General features: G+C 35.0%; 2 pseudogenes; both read right to left on the bottom strand.

Annotated features, from left to right (window-relative positions):
- Positions 1-1,501: 1,501 nt before the first annotated feature.
- On the bottom strand, positions 1,502-20,779 carry LOC145004933 (putative methyltransferase PMT26; annotated as a pseudogene).
- On the bottom strand, positions 6,655-17,788 carry LOC145004876 (uncharacterized; annotated as a pseudogene).
- Positions 20,780-23,984: the final 3,205 nt, after the last annotated feature.

The following is a 23,984-nucleotide window of genomic DNA, read 5'->3' as shown; positions in this document are numbered from 1 at the left end:
TGATATGAACCATATGAGAGGCATATGTAGTCAATATTGGATTTGTTCCTATTATGTGTTGAGAGTTAGACATATAAGACGTCTTATTAAAATTTGAACACTAAATGATATTGATTGTGATATGTATCTCATGTTCAAATTATGATTGGGACAAATGCACAACTGATACTTACATTATACATCAATTGTAGTTTTGGACTTTTAGGGAATTGGATGGTGTTGAATGGAACTTTGTCGTGTGTTATTAGGGGAAGTAATATGTTGCTAAACATTCACCTTTGTCTATATCAATTCAAAATGAGACTTGTGCAAGTACGAGATTGAAAGATATATATCCTCAAGAATCATTTGAAAATGATATTTCTTAATGACATATGATCATAGAAGGCCACACCTTAAGCAAATAAACACTCATTGATTATTTATTAAATAATTTGATTATAATAAATACTATCAGCTCTTGTATTTAATTGGAGAATTATTGTTTTATGAAAATAATAATACCGGAGAGTATAGCTAGATATTTAATCATATAATATGATTTAATATGTTGTGTATATTATTTTGGACCTACAAAAGTTCACCATATATTTACTTAACGGAATGGGGTGTTTAACATTCCATCCTCTCTTCTTTTTATAGAACCAGCCCCACATGCTAGGCATGGGCATGGTTGCTTGTTTTGATTAGTTCTTATACATGCTATGTTGCTTACAAGTCATCCTTTACATTTACTGAAATCATGTTCTTCAACTCATAAGTGCAAGTATATAATTTAGCTTAAGTCTTGCAAGGTTAATGTTGCTTCTTCCTTTTTCTTGTCAAAGTCGAGAGCTAGTTTCGCCCTTCTCCTCTTGCTCTCTTTTGAAGTGGTGTGAAGATATTGTATGCATAATGTTTCTCCTTTTGAGACTAATTTTGTATTAGTCCTTAAAGTAATAAAAAGCACTAAATACAAATAAAGACTAGCATCTTCGGTGGCTTAAAGTATTAAGAAGCACTAAATACAAATGAAGACTAACATCTTTGATGACTTGCTAGGTTGATATATTCGTAGGCTCCTATTTTCCAACTGTTATTTTTTTTACTAAATGGATTGTTGAGAAATTTTTAGTCCATTTTTCAAGCATCATTTTCTTTTGTTCATCAAGAATGTTAAACGTGCTTACTCCGCATATACAGCCAGCCAAAACATACAACCACATAACAACCAAATAATATTATATATATATATATATATATATATATATATATATATATATATAGATATATCAACTATGATTAAAAGCAAAATATTTGGAAATTACAAACCAAAATTCCAACAAAATACACTCAAAAATTCCATGTTTATTTTTGATATGAAGCCCTCTTTCACTATCATGAACACATTCGATTCTCAAAATAAACAATAAATGTCGCGCATCATGTCCTACCTACAAGTTAAACAACTCAACCCCATACCCAATAACAAGACATGACATAACAGACCAGAACAACAAACTAACCAACTAAAACACTATGGTACAAAAAGCAAGGGAAACCAACATAGCAATGAACTACAAATAATCAAGCAATGGCATATGTAATTATTTCTACCTCAACAGGCATCCACATACTCTTTTGCACACATAGTAATCCGTCTTTGTCTTTGGAGTAAGTTAACCTCACTTCCCAATAAATCGACCGAAGAATATTCTCTACTTCATCAATGATTTCTACAGTGTCACGAACTATAAGTTTTCCTTCGGGTCTCAATATTCTATCCACCTCCGCAATCAAATCCATCATGTTCCATCTACAAACACCAATTCAAAACCAAAATATCAGTACAACAAGGGCATTTACGTCTTTTCGTAAACTAAAAGGATCATTAGTTGGTTACTTCTTTTTTATTTTGGAGAAAAGATGATCCGCATGGAGAAGATCATAAGATCTTGGGTAAGTGCTAAATGATTCACACCAATCATGATATATTCCAAATAATTTGCGTTCATAAATTATTGGAAGCGTGTCTGGAGAATCAACCGATACCACATTCATCACCCAAGTCTTCATTTCTCTTAAAGCAGCTGCAAATCTGGAATATCAAATTATAATGTTGCAATAGGAAGAATTAGAAACATATAATATAAGAAATGAAGTATATGGTGGTATTTGTTGGTTTTATTAGATTAGTTACCTACCCTCCGTATATAGCTCTCATATCCATGACATTTCTGACATTTGACCAATTTATCCATAATCCATTCATATACGATTTGTTAACAACACGTTTCCAGTGTTCAAAGTCTGCAGTGAAATCTTCGAGTGCAAGCTTCCCGTAAACCCCGATATGTGATGTCAGCAACCAGTAAGGTGCTTTTTCCACTCTTGATGACCATTCTTCTGGCCACTTGGACCTACGCACTTCTGCAGCTATTGGTACCTTGTGCATGCATGTTTGTAGAGGTACTTTCCTAAACATTTTTATTTGTTATGTTTCTTGTTTCTTACTCATTAATATATATTTGAAAAGTAATTAAGGAATAAAGAAATGATAGTATAATACCATGCAACATTTGGATCATTGGATTCAATGCAGAGTGGAGGGTCGTTTTGTGGTCTTCCTTCATAGCATTCACTGGAGATGGGCTTTTGATAAACAGCAACTCCCACTTTATTTACTTTATCTTTGTTAACAGCTATCAGTTCCCAACACATTGCCTTTGTTAATTTTGTCATGGCAGGAAAAAAAAAAAGTTAAAAGTGGATATTTTCATAAGGAAAAGTAAGAGTGTAACATACACGTTTTGAAATCCTGTTTTGTAAAGAATTAAATTTTGAAAAACTAAGTAAAATTGAGTGTTGAGTTCTAACAGATGGTTTTTACTAGAAACGAAGTAAAACTATGTTCAGAATCACTCAGAAAATATTGGAAGTCTTATGAGATTCCAATTAAAAGTGAAATAGTGAAATTTAGCGAAAATATAAAATTTTAAATAAGTAAAATTTTATTGTTTGATGTTGTAGAGAATCTCGTTAGAAACTTGTAGGCGAAAACCTCGTCAAAATCCGAGTTATAACGAAGAAGTTATGACCAACCGAAGATCCGCGAGAAAACCGGCACGGCCCCGAATGACGTAAAAAGTGAGTATTTGATAAACTACTCTTTAGCCTTAGTAATCTAAATGAAAGTCGTAATATTCGTTAAACCGAGAAACTCGAAAAAAAGAATGTCAAAATTTGACTTCGTATGAGGAGGTTATGATTTTTCGAAGTTTCAATTTAGCAGTAGACAGCTAAAAACTTGAATTTTAGATCGAGCTATATTAGACAGATACATGCTAAACGAGAATTGAAGGTCTCGTCATATGTAGTACAATGGTAAAAAGTCTGACGAAAATGGATGTCGGATGAAGAAGTTATGAATTTTTAATGAATTTTCCTGTCCCTGTCTGTTAAAAATAATAATATTAAAAATAAAGTCAAAATTAGTTGACGAAGTCTAAACGAAAGTTGTAGAGCGTAATTTTAGCTACGCGTGCATATAAATAACATCAAAACCGGAGCTCGTATGCTAAAGTTATGGATTTTAGAAGTTCGGGGACCGAAAACCGAGAAATCTCGCATGAATAGTACCGGCCACGTCACCTCGCACGAAGCAGGTGCGTCACCGGAGACGTGGCCAAATCTGAAGCAGGCGTGTGTCGCAAGTTAATTCGCCAACGCCGAGGTCCAGCAGGAATGAGACACGTCTCGCATCGTGGCCAGTACGACGCGAGACACATCTCACCTACCAGCCTCGCATCCGAACCACAATGACTAAGCCTCGCATGCGCGCCAGCTGTTCCGACCCTCGCATCCGAGCCTCGCCTTTGCGCCACCTGCCCCTCGCTGCTGACGCCACCAAGCTGCTTTGTTGCTTGCTTCCTTCCCAGCCGACTCTGAACCTCGGCCTATAAATAGGAGGGTGTGAACCCTCCCGGCTAGAATTTGAAAATTGCCACTTTTAGCCCCTCTTTCCATATTTTCTTCATTTTGACTTTCCCCGAAGCCTCGGTATCAATTTTAGCAACCGAAACACGTCCCGAGACCCCCGAGAAGCCCAGAAATTTTATCTTTTCGGTTTTGATGCCCTACCTTCGGAGAGCCCGGTTTTCAATTAAGCTCCCGGTTTTCAACATAGAAAGTCATATTTAAAGCCAAAGTGTTGTCGAAATTACTATTTTAACCCCCGGTTAACTTAAGGTGGGTTCAATATATAGGAACAATTGTATGTTATGTGTTATATGTGCTATGTGCTTTTCAGTGTTATTATTCTGAGTTATTTTCTCGTGTTATTCGCTATGTTTATAGCAATTGTAATACCTTTGACCATGTGATCAGTGAAAGGACTTAGATTCACATTGGTACTAGTACGTAGCCTCTGGCCATGTACAGCATGTCTTCGTAAGAGAATGACTTCTATTTTATGGCATTGGCAAATGGTTAGATAGGACTATAAGCCTGAAATCTAACAAGATGTTAATCAGAAATTGCATGTCTTCTATGCCATTTGGGCCAAAGCTTTATTGATGTATATCAAGAATTGAAAAGTATATCTTTGAATAAAGTCTTTGATTGATATGAACGCTTGGCACATGATCTCACATACATCTTGTTGTTCTTCTTTGCTTTTGCCACATTGAATTTTATATATATATATATATATATATATATATATATATATATATATATATATATATATATATATATATATATGGCATAACATTATATTGTATGTATTTTTGAACTCACTAAGCATCACCGCTTACCCTATCAATGTTTAACAATTGAAGGTGATAAGTAACTCCTATGTTTACATACTATTGAAAGATGTAGAATAGTTTGTAATAGTAATTCTGTACTATAGTTTATGTTTGTATAAATTACAATATTCTTGGTAGTTATGTAATATATATAACACATTGTAATAGAAGGTTTGTATCTAATAGTTTGTAATTCCCTTTATCAATGTAAAATATTCCTTTTATGAATATGCAAATAGCATGTTTTGGAGTAATGATATTGTGAAGTATGAAAGTTTGGGTCTTTCAAAAATACGAAAGTTGGGGTCTTTCAAAGAGATAAAAAGGTAAGGGAAAATACCTTCCCAAATCCCAACATATTCTGGAAGTTTCTGATAGATTGGAGTAACAGACCAAACAAAGTCGCCACCTGGTCGTAGTAGATGATTCAGCTCTAAAAGAAGTTTACCTCCTGGAGATAATAATAAATAATTAATTAATTACTTAAACTAAAATTGCGTAAGTTTGAGAAAAAGATTTGTCATTGTAAACTACAGTAACATAAATTATTGCACTTTTTCTTTCGTTACATGAATAATGAAATGAAAATTAATGAAATGGAAGGGATCGTGTTCCTTCAGGAATGGTCCATTCTATTCAACCACACGAAACAAACATCTTTTTCTTTTCATTCCAATGGAATCAACCATTCCATTCCTTCCCCTGAATCCAAGAAAGGAAGAAATGAAGAAGAAAATACCTTCAATATGCCAAGGAACTATGCAACGTGCACAATCGACAATATAAAAAACCCTAGCAGGAAAAGGATGTCTTTAAGTCCCAATAACAACTGAAAGTGCAGGAATTCCCCTTTCAAGTGCAAATTGAACCTAAGCTTCATGTTCATCTTTTGGAGCAAAAGACATTGTCAAAACATCTCTATCAAACAAAAATCCTCCATAGCTTGCAACCCCACATCCAACGTCTAATATCACACGTGACCTCTTTTCCCATGCAATATATGGCACAATCTGTCGTAGTAAATTATTCATAAATCTTTTCTCGAATTTTACAAATTACTTATAATGTTATGGTAGAACTTAGAAGAATTATTTCTTTTATGAAATCAATGTAATGGAGAGCTCCATGCTTAAACTGGGTCCCACCACCAGGGAATGTAAGGAATTCACCAGTTACTTTCACCTAGTTTTGGTGTCCTTTAAGTTCAGCTAGCTTTGTGCGAGGAACATTATGATACCATATCTACAAAAAAAAAAAAAAAAAAAAAAAAAAAAAAAAAAACATTTTTAGTCATCTATATACATACATTATACATATAACATGTTCACATATGTAATGAATAGTTAAACAGTCATGTAAACATGCATATGAGAATATAAACACTTCAAGAAAGTAGATATTGTTTGGGATTTCATCTAAGAGTGTGTTTGGATGTTCATTTTCAAGTTAAAAAGTCCTTTTATCTAAAAGACCTTATTGACTTATCAAGATAGAAAAAGAAGTTTTTAAAAAAGTGTTTGGGTTAGCTTTTATAATGACAAAAGTCAATAAGTCAATAACTTATTTTATAAAAAATGTTTGGGTTAACTTATACATGTAAAATGACCAAAAGAGACATGTTTGATTATTTACATATAATATTTATACGAACCTTTTTTTGGATAAAGTATATATATTTTTTACTCTTTTTTGATGAAATTTGTAATATAATTACTTTTTACACAATTTAGAAAATTTTGATAACATTCAAAAATAATGTTCATACAAAATTATAAAGCATATAGTAAAAAAAATTCCTAAAAAAATCATAAAGCATATTGTAAAAAAATCTTAAAAAATCATATGTAATTTCATATTACATTCATCTTCACGATCTCGTTATCTCTCAGGCAATCATATCTCGTACTGCTGCCATATACATATCATTATCATTTGTACGACGTGTACTTGTACCTTCTTCATGCGCTTCATTACTATTACCAGCTTCATTTGGAGTATAAGATTCTTGTTGTGCCCTGTTTAATGCTTCATCAAATCTACCGGCCTTTTTTATATAGTTATGGACCGCCATTGACACTATCACTATCCATACATGGTGCTCGTATGTGTAATTAACATGCATATCTCTCAATAACGCCCTGTGACAACCCGATATTTCGAGGCAATATGATGGAACGCAAGTCAAATTTAGGTCAAAATTTAACTTTCCAAAAATCTTATTTGGGTTAAATAAAGTAGTAGGAATCGTGTCAAGGTTTTCATACATATAAAGAACCCTAAAATCCGAGTTATAACGAAGAAGTTATGACCAATCGAAGATTCTCGGCAAAACCGGCAATACTGATAAACGTAAAACGCGAAGTTTCAATACAATAGTTTTTGGTTTTAAGTATCTAAATGAAAGTTTTAGATATCATCAAACCGTAAACGTACATAAAAAGAACGTCCAAATCTGACTTCGTATGAGGAAGTTGTGATTTTTCTAAGTTACAGATATAGTAGTAGACAGCTAAAAACTCGAAATAGAGATCGAGAGACTTTTGGCCGACACAATCTAAATGAGAATCGAAGGGCTCAACAATACTAGTGCAAAATTAAAAAGTCTGACGAAAACGGACGTCGGATGAAGAAGTTATGGAACTTTAACGGACTTTTCCTGTCCCGGCCTATTAAAAATATGATATTAAAAATAAAATCAAAACTAGCCGACGGAGTCTAAACAAAAGTTGTAGATCGTAGACTCGCCTTCGCGTGGATATAAAGAACGTCAAAAACGGAGTTCGTATGAGAAAGATATGAGTTTTTCAAGTTTGTTAATTAATTTAAATATAAATTAAATTAAAGCTCGGTATTATCCGAAGTAGTCACCGGTCCGATCCCTCGTACGCCTAGCGTACCATCGTACGCCCAGCATACTCGGATGCTAGGCTCCGGTTCGTCCACGTCGCTCCAATGCTTCAACCGAGGATGCGCTCATGCATGACGCATGAGTACGCAGCGCGTACTCTAGTACGCCCCACGTAACACAACCTCTCTGACCCCTATAAAAAGGATGCGAGGGTGCCGGCCAAAATTGCTAATTTCATTCCTTTCTTGCGCCGAAGCTCTGCGTTTCAACCCTCGGAATCATCCCAAAGGCCCGGTTTTCATATCCAAGGTGGGAAGAAAGTTTTACACTCTCGAGATTTCCCGAGAATCTCGAGAGATCCGCTTTTCTCGAGTAGAAGTTCTGCTCGGTTTTCGTCACGCTTTCTTCAATCAATCAAGTGAGTTCATACCCCTATAAACTACACTTTTAAATGTTTTATAAATACTTTTATATGCTTTTAAGGGGGGAATACAAGTTAAATACTTGATTATTGTCGTGTGTTATATAATAAAGTTCATTATACGCTTTTTATCAACGAAATCATATGTGATTTATAAACTTTATAGGAAACTTTTGTATACAAAATGTATCACGATAACATCATAGCTTTTGAAATGAAAAGTGTTGTTATATATATATATATATATATATATATATATATATATATATATATATATATATATATATATAAATCAAACACTCCGCTTATACTGTATGTATATGTGTCCATCTTTGGTACTACAAACATACGATTATTTTGACACGAAAAACATCAATATTTTGGGATACTTGTTGTTAATAAATCAATCATATGGGATTTATAACTAGTATACAAATGGATTTACTACAAGTTTAACAGTTTTACTAAACATATTACTTCAAATGACTTTCTTAAACGTTTTTACATGATTAAAGCTCGTTATCAAACTGTCTTACACACTGTAAGCTTCCTTTCAAACTCGGCTACAAAGGTGTTTTCAAACAGTGGTTTTCCGTGTACTTAAACTATCTTATCAAACAAAATACTTTCAATCATTTTATAAACTGACATCAAGTCACAAATGTTTATGGTTTTATATTATAAATTGCATGCCTCTATAAACTATCTTTATGGTTTTATATTATAAATTGCATGCCTCTATATGTATAATTATATAAGAAATGTTTAAAAGACTTAGGAAGGCTATCCACCCTGTTTCCTTTTCCTCGATTTGGATGTGGTCTGGTGGGATATCGGGTACTCCTCCGAAGGTCGTTTAAATATTTGTTATATATCATGTATACATATATGGTCATAAATGTTCCATCAGTAAATTTAGTTCCGATACTCTTGGGTAGCAAGGGGTATAAACCTACTTGGACACTCATCAATTACATTCTAGTAAACTATTATAGGAATAGTTTAGAGTAAACAAAACATTTTCCCTACTACAAGTAATTACACCAGAGTCAGTTCATTCATGAGTCTAGACTACATGCTATATGAAAGAATACTCTTACATGAATACTTATACATGAATACTTCTACATAGACATTATATGGCAAATTACTATTACATGTTAGATGTCTAGATACTGTTATATAGTTCGCCTTTCTATCTTTACCTTGTGATACAATCACATCATCAACGAGATAGATTGCACTTTATATCCTAGTACTAAAGGGTACTTTGAGGGACTAACCATTTCGAGAACCACTGTTAGCTACAGAGGTAAATGAATAATCTACGGATGTTTTAGGTTGATACCGTCGCAGGTATACATAAGGGACTAACTATTCCTAAACCCGGCTGTTAGCAACAGATGTAAATGAACAATCTACGGATGTTTTAGGTTGATACCATTTCAGGTATACTTAAGGGACTAACTAATAATAGTTAAACAGGGAAAAACCGTCACATTTTCAAGTGATGCGTACTTTCAAAACATTCGAGTCTTGGTAGAAGACTACTTTTATACTAGTAGGAAATATGGGATTTTCTAGAGTTTTCATACTTATACTAAATGTTTCATCAATCATTCACCAGTCTTTCATATCAACTAATCAAAGCAATGACAATAAATACTTTTGAACTCACCAGCTTAAATGCTGATCTACACTTTCAAAATAACATGTATTCTCAGGTTACAAATAGACAGGTGCCGATGCAATGTTTAGAGAAGACGGAGCAGTCAAGACTCGTATTTTATTTTGATTAGTTATCTTGTTGACTTGTACTATGAAAGAAAACAATTGTAATTAAAATTATACTATTAATGCAATGGATGATGTTGTTTCTTGTTTACTACTTTGCAATTGTTGTGATGCATACATGACGTCCTCCGCCCCAGAACGTTTCCGCCGTTCTCGGTTTTGGGGTGTGACAGATTGGTATCAGAGCATTGTTTATAGTGAATTGAGTATATCAACCCATAAAAGATATACTAACTATAAATACAATGGGATTAAAAATACTCTGATTTAGAGTTTATACTTTAAATAATAAAATATTTAAGTAAGTATACGTGCCTGCATTCATACTAAAACCAGTGTTACTAGGACAGTACAAAAGAATTACGATTGTTGGGCAACACAAGTGGGCTTAGAGACATATGGTCAAAACTGGGAAGATATAGCCTGATCACCTATATTATCCGAGGATTGACTAGCATGTGCCTAAGTTTAAATTGGGTAGTTGCAACAATGCTAAAATCTTACCAACCCTACCTCAATAAGAGCAATAGAACATAACATTAAAATTAAAATACTATAGGAGTATTTGGTGTTACTATAAGTACTTTATACTTGAGAACTAAAAACGGGATCTTCATCACTAAGTTGATAGTTGCTAAGTGGATACACTAAGGCTATATGTAATTAGGATGTTATAGACTTAGAATCTGTGAAAATTTTACTTCACCCCTATTCTGTGTGAATACAGAGTTAAGGTCACTTATTCGAAGGTCTGTCCCGTTAAATTACACATAGCTGGTATGCACTTCACAAATAACGATGTAGCTAATGAAGGTTTTCTAAATAACTATCTAGATAGTTCGTCTAATAATTATTCTCTTACCCTTAAATTCTCGGATAGAAAACATAGCTGGACTCCATCCCCACCGCAACCAATATCTTCCGAACGAAGTCATAGCTGGTTGGTTTGGCGAAGAACCAGAGAATGATCATCCTATCCCTTTGAATGATCACCATGATGAAAACCTTTCAGACGATGCTAATTCCGAACCAGAGGTTGAGAACCTACCCCGAGCAACTCCCTTTCCAATTCCTAACTCTCGTCTGGCTTTTAATGGCCCGATGCCTGTGTCGGAGGAATGCTTGGAAACATGGAGCCAAGGACAAGATCAGCCCATGCCATTTATTGGCGACTGAAACTTTTACAACCTGAGCAATGGGGTCTCAGCACGCAGAATCTTGCCAATCTTGGTCCGCAGAGTGGCCCGAAATGAGATTCAAGGCAGAACAGCCCTACATCAGATTGCCGAAGTTGTCGTCGACACAAGAATGCATACCCTCCGCACCATTCATCTAAAAGATATGCACGAGAGATTAGAGAGAAACCATGAGACCCTGCTGCAAGCACTAGCTGAAAACCCGAGCGAAAGTCATAGAGCTCCAAGTACACCAGAGAGTGTACGAGAGATACCTGCTTGATATGGAACGTCAACTAACCGAACTAAGGGTTCACCATGGGGGTGATTGTCGCCAGTAAGAGATACCTTACTTCCTTCTTTGTCAAATACTGTTCTACTCCGAATATGATGTATGACCTACAACAAGGTCGATTTCCCCAAACCTATTACATCTTAAACATCAATGATATCGAAAGTCGACTAACTTTCGTGTTACTCTTTGTTCAAATACCTTCATTTTACTACCGTTGGAGTCTATCTGAAACCCCATCTAGTCAAGTTATTGGACTATGGTAATTTAACTCCAAAATCATTTTCAAGCCTCTTTTAAAGGTTGGATCATTTTATCCACCAACCTATAATACCTCGGCTTGAATGATAAACGTTTAAATGCCATTCTACAAACATACTTCGACTCTAAACTAGGACTGCATCATAGGGATGTAGGTCAAACTATCATGAACATACTTTTAATCTGTACTAGGACTGCATCATAGAGATGTAGGTCAAAACTTCAAGAACATACTTCTACTCTTTACTTAAGCGATCAAAGTGCATCCAAGTTCAACCATTCTCAATCAGAAATTCATTTTCTTTCCATGTAACAGAATCATGTTGCCAAAGAAAAACGATCAACCCATCAACCAAACACCAACTCTTCAGATTGATGCAGCTACCTTTCAAGTTGCAGTCTCGACTGCCATGTCAGCTGTTCTGACCCACCTTAACGCTAACAACGCGAATGTTAGCGGGATTGTTAACAATAACTCCAATCGAAGTAACAATAAAATACCTCAATGGGCAACAAACTACCACGAAACCCCGAATCCCAAGCCCAAGAATAACAAACGAAAGTTCTGGGCTAAAGCTAAAGGAAAATCACCCCAAGGGGCGAGCAAAAGACAACAACAAGTGGCAACCTTCGCAGCCACGGCATCTGTACATCCTACTACCATCCCTTCTGGTATCCCAATTATCCCTACACCAGCTAGGCAGTATGCCGGAAACCTACCGAAATGCAATAAGTGCGGCTTCCATCATCGGGGTAGTTTTCGTCCATTACACTACTTTAAATGCAACAAAAACGGACATACTACCAATTGCTGTCAGACTCGGACCCAACACATTACTTCAAACACCAATGTCGAAATATCTCGAATATGCCATCTATGTGGCGTAATGGGACACTTCAAGAGGGACTGTCCAACAGAGAAGGACGACGGCGAACCCGGAGGAGTTTGACCTCAGAATGAAAAGAAGCAACGAAAGAACCTACTATAGTATACATTCACTTCCAATCGTCAGTATTATGTATGTCTTTTTAAAACATGTTTAAAACTAGTGCAACTAGAGTCTTATCTTTTGCGGGATCCCATCGATATAGGGATGCTCGTACTGCGTATACTTACCTTTTGTAGTATACCTTATTCGCAGCAATAGTCTTATAGTAGTCTAAAGTGCTGTAACTCTGTTGATGGTTGCACGGTTGTGGTTTGTCTGTAAACACCTTACGTTCAAATCTAATGTCTTTAAGTTTCCTTATGATTCCGACATTATCATATGACTTGATTCAATTTGATCCTCACAAAAACATCTTCATACGTACATCTCTTCCTCCGAAATTTTCTTTCTAGCAAAGCCGTCATTCCAGAATACCAAAGTACTCGTGCATAGAGCACTTATTGTTTCTCATCCTTTCCGAAGAAAAATTCAACAAACCGCCCCAAAGTACCACTCGTGTAGTACGTCAAGTTCAATCCAAAGACCCACAGTTTCAAGCCTATTTATATATGGCTCATATACCCGAGACTATGATTGATGAACCTGGTATGGGTTCTACTATGAACTTCAGGACGGAGACTGCCCAAGACTACGAGTGATCGTGCTGCCATGCCAATAAACTTAGAAGCCCAACACATGCCCTTTCTGTCGATTGGGACAAGGAAGACAGATAGAACAAAAGTACCTATCCTTTTCCCTTAATTCATGAGTAACCATACCTTATTTTAGATCTTCACGACATCTAATCGACCACAAGGTTTTGACTTCATAATCAGTACGACTAGGTCGTGTTCTTATGCAAGAGGAAAGGTCACTGCCTATACCTCAACACAGCTTAAGACACAGGAAGTTAACTATACAACACATGATCTTGAGTCAGGAGCAGTGATAATCGCTCTGAATATCTGGAGACACTACTTGTAGGGTACAAGGTGTACTAATTTCACAGTCAACAAAACATCCAACATACATTCAACCAAGAAGAGTTATCACACCAGTAAGGCAAATGAAAGAAACAAAGTCGTTCCCCGATAGTGAAAGGTTCACTGGAAGGCCATGGAAGGATTTGAATTCACTTAGGAACGCAAAGATCAAATTAAACTTCTATCTGTAGCGTAGTATCAATTATGCTTAAACTCTAATTTCGGGACGAAATTCCCTCTAACAGGGGGATGATGTGACAACCCGATATTTCGAGGCAATATGATGGAACGCAAGTCAAATTTAGGTCAAAATTTAACTTTCCAAAAATCTTATTTGGGTTAAACAAAGTAGTAGGAATCGTGTCAAGGTTTTCATACATATAAAGAACCCTAAAATCCGAGTTATAACGAAGAAGTTATGACCAATCGAAGATTCTCGGCAAAACCGGCAATACTGATAAACGTAAAACGCGAAGTTTCAATACAATAGTTTTTGGCCTTAAGTATCTAAATGAAAGTTTTAGATATCATCAAACCGTAAACGTACATAAAAAGAACGTCCAAATCTGACTTCGTATGAGGAAGTTGTGATTTTTCTAAGTTACAGATATAGTAGTAGACAGCTAAAAACTCGAAATAGAGATCGAGAGACTTTTGGCAGACACAATCTAAATGAGAATCGAAGGGCTCAACAATACTAGCACAACAGTAAAAAGTCTGACGAAAACGGACGTCGGATGAATAAGTTATGGAACTTTAACGGACTTTTCCTATCCCGACCTATTAAAAATATGATATTAAAAATAAATTCAAAACTAGCCGACGGAGTCTATACGAAAGTTGTAGATTGTAGTCTCACCTTCGCGTGGATATAAAGAACATCGAAAACGGAGTTCGTATGAGAAATATATGAGTTTTTCAAGTTTGTTAATTAATTTAAATATAAATTAAATTAAAGCTCGGTATTATCCGAAGAAGGAGTCACCGGTCCGATCCCTCGTACACCCAGCGTACCATCATACGCCCAGCGTACTAAGATGCTAGGCTCCGGTTCGTCCACGTCGCTCCAATGTTTCAACCGAGGATGCGCTCATGCATGACGCATGAGTACGCAGCGCGTACTCTAGTACGCCCCACGTAACACAACCTCTCTGACCCCTATAAAAAGGATGCGAGGGTGCCGGCCAAAATTGCTAATTTCCTTCCTTTCTCGCGCCGAAGCTCTGCGTTTCAACCCTCGGAATCATCCCAAAGGCCCGGTTTTCATATCCAAGGTGGGAAGAAAGTTTTACACTCTCGAGATTTCCCGAGAATCTCGAGAGATCCGCTTTCTCGAGTAGAAGTTCTGCTCGGTTTTCGTCACGCTTTCTTCAATCAATCAAGTGAGTTCATACCCCTATAAACTACACTTTTAAATGTTTTATAAATACTTTTATATGCTTTTAAGGGGGGGAATACAAGTTAAATACTCGATTATTGTCGTGTGTTATATAATAAAGTTCATTATACGCTTTTTATCAACGAAATCATATGTGATTTATAAACTTCATAGGAAACTTTTGTATACAAAATGTATCACGATAACATCATAGCTTTTGAAATGAAAAGTGTTGTTATATATATATATATATATATATATATATATATATATATATATATATATATATATAAATCAAACACTCCGCTTATACTGTATGTATATGTGTCCATCTTTGGTACTACAAACATACGATTATTTTGACACGAAAAACATCAATATTTTGGGATACTTGTTGTTAATAAATCAATCATATGGGATTTATAACTAGTATACAAATGGATTTACTACAAGTTTAACAGTTTTACTAAACATATTACTTCAAATGACTTTCTTAAACGTTTTTACATGATTAAAGCTCGTTATCAAACTGTCTTACACACTGTAAGCTTCCTTTCAAACTCGGCTACAAAGGTGTTTTCAAACAGTGGTTTTTCGTGTACTTAAACTGTCTTATCAAACAAAATACTTTCAATCATTTTATAAACTGACATCAAGTCACAAATTCTTTATTAGACTTTTCAACGGATTTACAAAACTTCTTTATGGTTTTATATTATAAATTGCATGCCTCTATATGTATAATTATATAAGAAATGTTTAAAAGACTTAGGAAGGCTATCAACCCTGTTTCCTTTTCCTCGATTTGGATGTGGTCTGGTGGGATATCGGGTACTCCTCCGAAGGTCGTTTAAATATTTGTTATATATCATGTATACATATATGGTCATAAATGTTCCATCAGTAAATTTAGTTCCGATACTCTTGGGTAGCAAGGGGTATAAACCTACTTGGACACTCATCAGTTACATTCTAGTAAACTATTATAGGAATAGTTTAGAGTAAACAAAACATTTTCCCTACTACAAGAAATTACACCAGAGTCAGGTCATTCATGAGTCTAGACTACATGCTATATGAAAGAATACTCTTACATGAATACTTGTACATGAATACTTCTACATAGACATTATATGGCAAATTACTATTACATGTTAGATGTCTAGATACTGTTATATAGTTCGCCTTTCTATCTTTACCTTGTGATACAATCACATCATCGACGAGATAGATTGGACTTTATATCCTAGTACTAAAGGGTACTTTGAGGGACTAACCATTCCGAGAACCACTGTTAGCTACAGAGGTAAATGAATAATCTACGGATGTTTTAGGTTGATACCGTCGCAGGTATACATAAGGGACTAACTATTCCTAAACCCGGCTGTTAGCAACAGATGTAAATGAACAATCTACGGATGTTTTAGGTTGATACCATTTCAGGTATACTTAAGGGAGTAACTAATAATAGTTAAACAGGGAAAAACCGTCACATTTTCAAGTGATGCGTACTTTCAAAACATTCGAGTCTTGGTAGAAGACTACTTTTATACTAGTAGGAAATATGGGATTTTCTAGAGTTTTCATACTTATACTAAATGTTTCATCAATCATTCACCGGTCTTTCATATCAACTAATCAAAGCAATGACATTAAATACTTATGAACTCACCATCTTAAATGCTGATCTACACTTTCAAAATAACTTGTATTCTCAAGTTACAAATAGACAGGTGTCGATGCAAGGTTTAGAGAAGACGGAGCAGTCAAGACTCGTCTTTTATTTTGATTAGTTATCTTGTTGACTTGTACTATGAAAGAAAACAATTGTAATTAAAATTATACTATTAATGCAATGGATGATGTTGTTGCTTGTTTACTACTTTGCAATTGTTATGATGCATACATGACGTCCTCTGCCCCAGACCGTTTCCGCCGTTCTCGGTTTTGGGGTGTGACACGCCCACCTAGCTTTCCACACTCCAAAAGTTCGTTCAATGATATTGCGCAATGATGAGTGGCGATATTTAAATGACTCCTTCGGCCCACGAGGATTACGCATTGCAACATTCTGTCCACGTCGAAAATCTGGTAGATGATAACGAATGTTCGTACCTTTGTATGGAGCAAGATACCCTCTAGTATTCGGGTAGCCGGCATCAATAACGTAATATTTATCTGCATATAAAGCAAACGTTTGTTATACATTTCAAACAAGTATGAAAGACATACAAATTTCATTACTAAAAATTTATACTAACCACCCGTTGGATGTGGAAAATGAAGCATCGCTCTCCGTAAGGCTTCATTGAAAATTCTTGTGTCATGTGCGGTTCCCTCCCATCCAGCCAACACAAATGTAACACACATATTAAAATCACAAACAGCCATGATATTTTATGTGGCATATCCCTTTCGACCAATGTATTTTGCTTCTTCAAATTGTGGAACTGATGCCCTCACGTGTGTCCCATCTATAGCGCCAACGCAATCCTACAGAAAAAAAAATTCATGTTAAAGTGTAAACCATTAAACTAACTAGAACATTAGATATTACCTTGAACATTGGATAATAATTTGGATTATTTAATATATATATATATATATATATATATATATATATATATATATATATATGTATATATTCGGGTACAATATCCTTATAGTTAGGGTCTAGCTTGATTATGTCGGCACTCATCTTGAAAACGGTTGTCAAAACTGTATAAAAATGCCTATGAACTGTTTCCCCCGAATTATTAAAACTTTCTTGTAGGAACCTATTTGTACATCCATGAGCCAAAGTTATTAAGAAGATTCCTACCGACTCTTCAATAGAAATATGACGTGTGCCTTTCAACCCATAATATGTAGCAAGATCAAAACATAATTGTCTAAATACTGGTACGTGCAGTCTAAACATTTCGTAACACAGCCTACCACTCCCATGTAAAATGTCATTAATAAATATGTTCCATGTGTGATCCAATGTGTGACATGGTGTACGTGTGTTACGTATCTTATGAACTTTTAGTCTTGGTTGAACGATTGTTAGAAATATCCTTGGACTTCTTCCTTTTACTTGAACTAGTTTGAGGGAAACTAGGAAAAAGAGGCTCATCATCACCTAAATTGATTTCCTCATTATCTCCATTGCCCTCCATGTTATCCTCTCGTTCATCATCATTTAGAAATTGTAACGGAGTCATAGAATGATCTCTGGTAGCAACTGAATCCCAAAACGAAGGAGCATAATACGTCTCATATATAGACAAATTTGTGCCCCTAAATTTGGCAAAGTCTTTATCTACCTACAATATAACCATATGATGTTTAATTCATATATATCACTATGCAATCCTAACTACAAATGATTAAAAAGAATGGTAAATATTACCTTTATTTTCTCCTCCCACCACTCAGCCGATGCATCTAATAAGCTTCTTGTCCCACCAATTCCGGTTTCAAGTCTCATTAATCGGTCATAAAGTTTCCAATCTTTTTTCAAGTTGTCCCATTTATTTTTTATTTGTTTTTGAGTAAATACTTTTCCTGTTTCTTCTTGCATGGCTTTCTCTAAATTTGCCCACCCGGTCTTATTGAAATGAGTACCGGGTTTATGCCCCTTCTCTTTTTCAACCAAGCACAATTTGATAAACTTCATCAAAGTATCATTATCCCAAATGATTTTTGGTTTATTATTTGTCTTAAGTGTTTCACAATTAACAACATTTAAATCATTTTGGTCCATTTTTCTGAAAAATCATATTTAAAATCAATCAAAACAGCCAAAGAACCGACTTCAAAACAGCTTCATAATCATAAATCATAACAGTCAAGTAGATTCCATCAACTACATTATCAATAATATTACAATATGGAAGGTGAAATTAAGAAGCAACTACATATTAATTAACTAGGTAAAAAATTCTGCTTCAAAACGGATTGAAGGTCAGCAATCAAAACAATCACATGCAAATAAAAATTGAAACAGTGAAACCAATGGATAATCTTCAAAATCAGAAAACATTTATCAATCAATATGCAAAATTTGCTTTAAAATCATATTGAACAATCAATCACATAACACAAATAAGAAGAATCAGAATCTAAATTATAAGCTTTAGAACCGATCAGATGGAAAAAAAAAATCGGTATTACCTATTTCCAGAAAACGATCGCACGCAGCCTCCTCCTTGCAGAAAACGATTGTAGCCTCTTCCTTGCAGACGATAAAGTTGATCAAAACACACCCGGAATCTATGATAAAATATTGCCGACAATTTGGAAGACTAAGGAGGGTCGGAGCTAATCTGTGGGAGACGACATCTTGTCTATGTTGAGCAGAAACGTAACAGAATGTCGATGGCTAGGGATTTGGCGATTTTGTGATTATAGTTAACGGTATTTTAGTCTTTAGGTGTTTAATAAGTCAAAAGGTATTTCAAAAAGTTACGAATTGGGACTTCTATAAAACTCCTTTTGAAAGACTAATCTAAAAGTTGTTTCAAAATGACTTTTTTAATACCCAAACATTTTTTTTAACTTATTGACTTTTCAAGAAGTCAATAAGTTAAAACGTTATTTTCAAATGGACACCCAAACACCCTCTAAGAACAACTTATTGACTTATTGGCTTTTTTAAAAGTTAATAAGTCAAAAAAGTGTTAAACGATATGAAAAAAGACTTTTAAAATAATTTCATATGAACCCTTCAAAAAGGAGATTTCAATAAGTTAGGGTTTCTAACTTTTCACAACTCCTTATAACTTTTTGTGTTGTAAAAGCAAATACCCTTAATTAAAACATGTATAAGCTAAGACAAACACTTTTTAAAACAACTTATTGATTTATTCACTTTTTCCACTACAAAATCTAATCCAAAGTTCCAAACACTTTTTTAAAAACTCCATTTCTCATTACCATAAGTCAATAAGTCCTTTTGAAGTTCAAAATGAAAACCCAAACACCCTCTTAACAACAACAAATAGCAATATAAGCTTGAAAGTAAAGAGGAGACAATATAATATTTTTAAGAAAATAGAATTATATATACCTTTTCCCTACTAGTGGGCCACTCTATAGGGCGTTGATATCCTTTAGGAAGAGGAACAAGGCAAGTAGGAGGGTTTTCAGGACAATGTCTTTCCCTATGTTCATAATGCTTAGTAGTTCTAAGACCTTTAATTACTTGTAAATTATCAAGATATGGGATATAATCAGGTCCAGCTGTAACATTACAAAGTTTCCAATTATACCCATAATCTTTCTCCCCCTTTTTCTCCTTATTCCCTTCCTTTTCATTCATTCACTCAGTTGCTTCTGTTGAAAATGATCCATTTTGAGCAGATATTTCACTCAAGAGCTCAGATTGAGCCCCAGATGGCAATATCTCAACTTGGGTTGAACTTGAATCATCTTTTTCCTCTTTCCCTTCCTTCCCCTCTTCAGATATTTCTTGTTTTTCATCTTTTGAATCCCCATCCTTCTTTGAATCCTTGTCATCTAAATTGGTTTCCTTCTCATCTTCATTTTGTATTGTTATTTCTTGAACTTGTGTTTGTGTATTATCCTCTTTAGAATTGTTTTTCTCATGTTGTGAATTTCCACTGTTGTCACCTTTTGTTGCATCTTCACGTAAATCTCCTGGATTATCCTCAAACTGTTTTGAAGATGTGTTATCAAGAGTTGGAGTCTCATCTTTGTTAATAATTCTATCATTAGTCACTACTGTTCTAACTTCATTAGTGTTCTTGAGTGTAGTGTCTAAATTTTGTAGAGGAACAATAGATGATGATATCATCATCCATACACCAACTAAGCATAGGGCCACAAAAGCCACAAGTGTAACTGTGGAGCAGTAATTATTTGTGGATTTTATTCCATCATTCTTAGAGTGTTTTCCTATTGCCATTATTATTGATTTGGATTATGTCCTAACAATCTGAAGCCTGCAATTAAAGACATTGTTAATGTTTTTTTTAAGTACTCTAAGAGAAGAAAAAGAAAAAGGGAAATAAATTTATGAGATAAGCCACTAAATATACAATATAACATATATGCTTATATCATAACAATGGATATTTATTGTAAACTTTGAGATCAAGATAATCCATTTAAGAATCCAAGATATTAACATTTAACAAGTTTATCTTGATCTAGCATACACTAGTGTGCTATTGTCAAAGTTTTCAATCATAAATCATTATCAATATCATGAATTTCAAACTTAAAGAATGACCCTTTCGATCACAAAACTGATAATGTTGATCTAATTTGGAATGGAGGTGGCAATATGTAATCGTCAACAGATTAACTTCAACAGCCAGAGATACCTGAGTGGAAGTGGGAGTGCATCAAAATGGATTTCATTACCAAGTTGCCCAAGACGTCGGGTGGTCATGACACTATCTAGGTAATCGTCGACAGATTAACAAAGTCTGCCCACTTCCTTCCAATCAAAAAGACAAAAAAAAATGGAGAAGCTAACAAGAACTTATATCCGAGAAATAGTACGATTGCACGGTGTGCCCGTATCCATTATCTCAGATAGAGATAGTATATTCACATCCTGATTTCAGCAGTCACTCCAAAAGGCTCTTGGAACTAAGTTGGACATAAGCACAGCTTACCATCCTCAAACTGAAGGTCAGAGTGAGAGAACTATTCAAACGCTAGAAGACATGCTGAGAGCCTGTGTGATCAACTTTGGTAAATCATGGGACACCCATTTGCCACTGGTCGAGTTTTCATATAACAACAGCTATCACACTAGCATCAAGGCGGCTCCATTCGAAGCCCTTTATGGCTGTAAGTGCAGATCCCCTCTGTGTTGGTCTGAAGTAGGAGTCACACAACTAGCTAGGGGCTAAGTTCCAAACAACACTCTCGCTGGCCCGGTGATCATTCGGGAAACCACAGAAAAGATCGTACAAATTTGTGAACGTCTGAAAGCCTCTAGAGACAAACAAAAGAGCTAAGCAGATAAAAGGAGAAAACCCTTGGAATTCCAGGTTGGTGACCGCGTTTTGTTGAAGTTCTCACCCTGGAAGGGCATGATATGCTTTGGGAAGCGCGGGAAGCTAAATCCAAGGTACATTGGGCCATTCGAGATACTCGCTAGAATCGACCCAGTAGCTTACAAACTCTGTTTACCACAACAACTGAACAACGTACACCCCGTCTTCCACGTGTCAAATTTAAAGAAGTGTCTATCCGATGAAACTCTTGTGATTCCACTCGACAAGATCAAGGTAAACGAAAGTCTTAATTTTGTAGAAGAACCCATACAAATCATGGATTGGTAAGTCAAACGAACGAAACTAAGACGCATAGCGATAGTGAAGGTTCACTGGAATGCTAAGCGGGGACCTGAATTCACTTGGTAGCGAGAAGAGCAGATGCAACAAAAGTACCTGCATCTTTTTCTTAGTCCATGATTGTGCTCTATAGAAAGAATTTCGAGACGAAATTCCCTCTAACGGAGGGATGATGTGACAACCCGTTATTTCCTTTTAATAAAAATCTAAACTACAAGTATGTTTATTTAACATATAAGCATAATTATGGGAAAACCATGTTGAAATAAGGTAGTATAAACTTCATACTTAACATAAAATTATTACTAAACAAATCAAACTTACACTAGTTCAAAGTTAAGGGATTATACGTGAATAAATTAAAGGTTTGAAAAAGGTAGGATGTGTTTACGGTTTTGGGATTCAAAACCCAAAACCCAAACCGTAAACACCTTAATGAATGAAGGCAAAACTGTGAACACCCTTAAGGGTGTAAACCAAATCCATAAACTCCAAAAGGTGGAAGCCTAGACCGTGAACTCGTTCCGCCTTGACCAAAAACCGTGAACACTTCTCCTTGGTTAACTTTTGGGTCGAAAACTCAATAAGGAGCCCATTAGGATCTGAAAACCCAAGTCATGGCCCAATTGAAATCCGTAAACCACCCCTATATATAAGTTTTTTGGCGAAAACACTTTCATTTCTCACACTTTCAATACGTGAACTACCCCAAAACTCTCTCGATCTTCAACTGTGAACAGTTCCTTTTTCTCTCAATCTTCAAGTGTTTACGCCCCTATTCCTTTAGAACTTCATAATTTCCATCAATAACATTCAAGCTCATCTTCAAATCTTCAAGTGACCTTCAAATCTTCATAAATATTCAAGATCCAACCGTGAACCCCATTCCCTCCAACCGTAAACCCTTATTTTCATCCGAAAACTCCATTTCCAAACATTTCCAGTTTAATTTTAAGTCTTCCTTATAATTAAATTATTATTTAACACATTATTTAAATTAATATTCTTACTAATTTCAATACGAAGTCGAATATAATTATTTTAGTGTAATGTCATTCGGTCGTATAACAACCCGAGGATCGTCTCTACCGTTTCGCTATTCCAAACTCAAGCGCACATACGAGGTGAGTTCATACCCCTGAATTTTAAATGTTTTTTTTAATATTTTAGGGGGATAATACAAGTAAAACACAAGGACTTTTGTGTTATTTCAAACATTTTTTAAATAGTTTTAAAAACCTTATCAATTGTTTCAAATCGAGCATTCACTATACTTCCTAAAAATACTTTGTATATTTTAACCTTTTTGTAATATGTTGAGCATAAGGGTATTTTACTTTCACACGATTAAATTTCAAATGTTTCCATGTACATTACAAAACTTTACAAATAAACTATAATTTGTATAGTTTGGAAATCTCTACACTATTCTACTAAGTACAACACACAGAATCAAAACATTTATTCAAACTATAATAGGTATAGTTTGGGAAACACTACTCTAATACATTGGTACAAGTATACACTACTAAAAAATTATTTAAATATAACTATTTTACAATAAAAGTACATTATTATAAGGATATTCATACATGTTTAAATACAAGAAAACATTACCACACTACACTACACGTAAACTAGTTAATACAGGGTTGTGTGGAACTACTTCAATTGTATCCACCAGTGTACGGAACTAAATCCTATATAGTATTACTAGAGTCTCCTGGAGGGAGAGCGTGAGATTTATGTATAGATCTATACAGGACTGACAATCCCGCACCTCGACTATTAGCTACAGTC

The sequence above is a fragment of the Lactuca saligna genome, chromosome 7 (assembly GCF_052625555.1).
Source record: "Lactuca saligna cultivar CGN05327 chromosome 7, ASM5262555v1, whole genome shotgun sequence".
Taxonomy (NCBI): Eukaryota; Viridiplantae; Streptophyta; class Magnoliopsida; order Asterales; family Asteraceae; genus Lactuca; species Lactuca saligna.
This window is presented reverse-complemented; position numbering and strand designations above follow the sequence as displayed.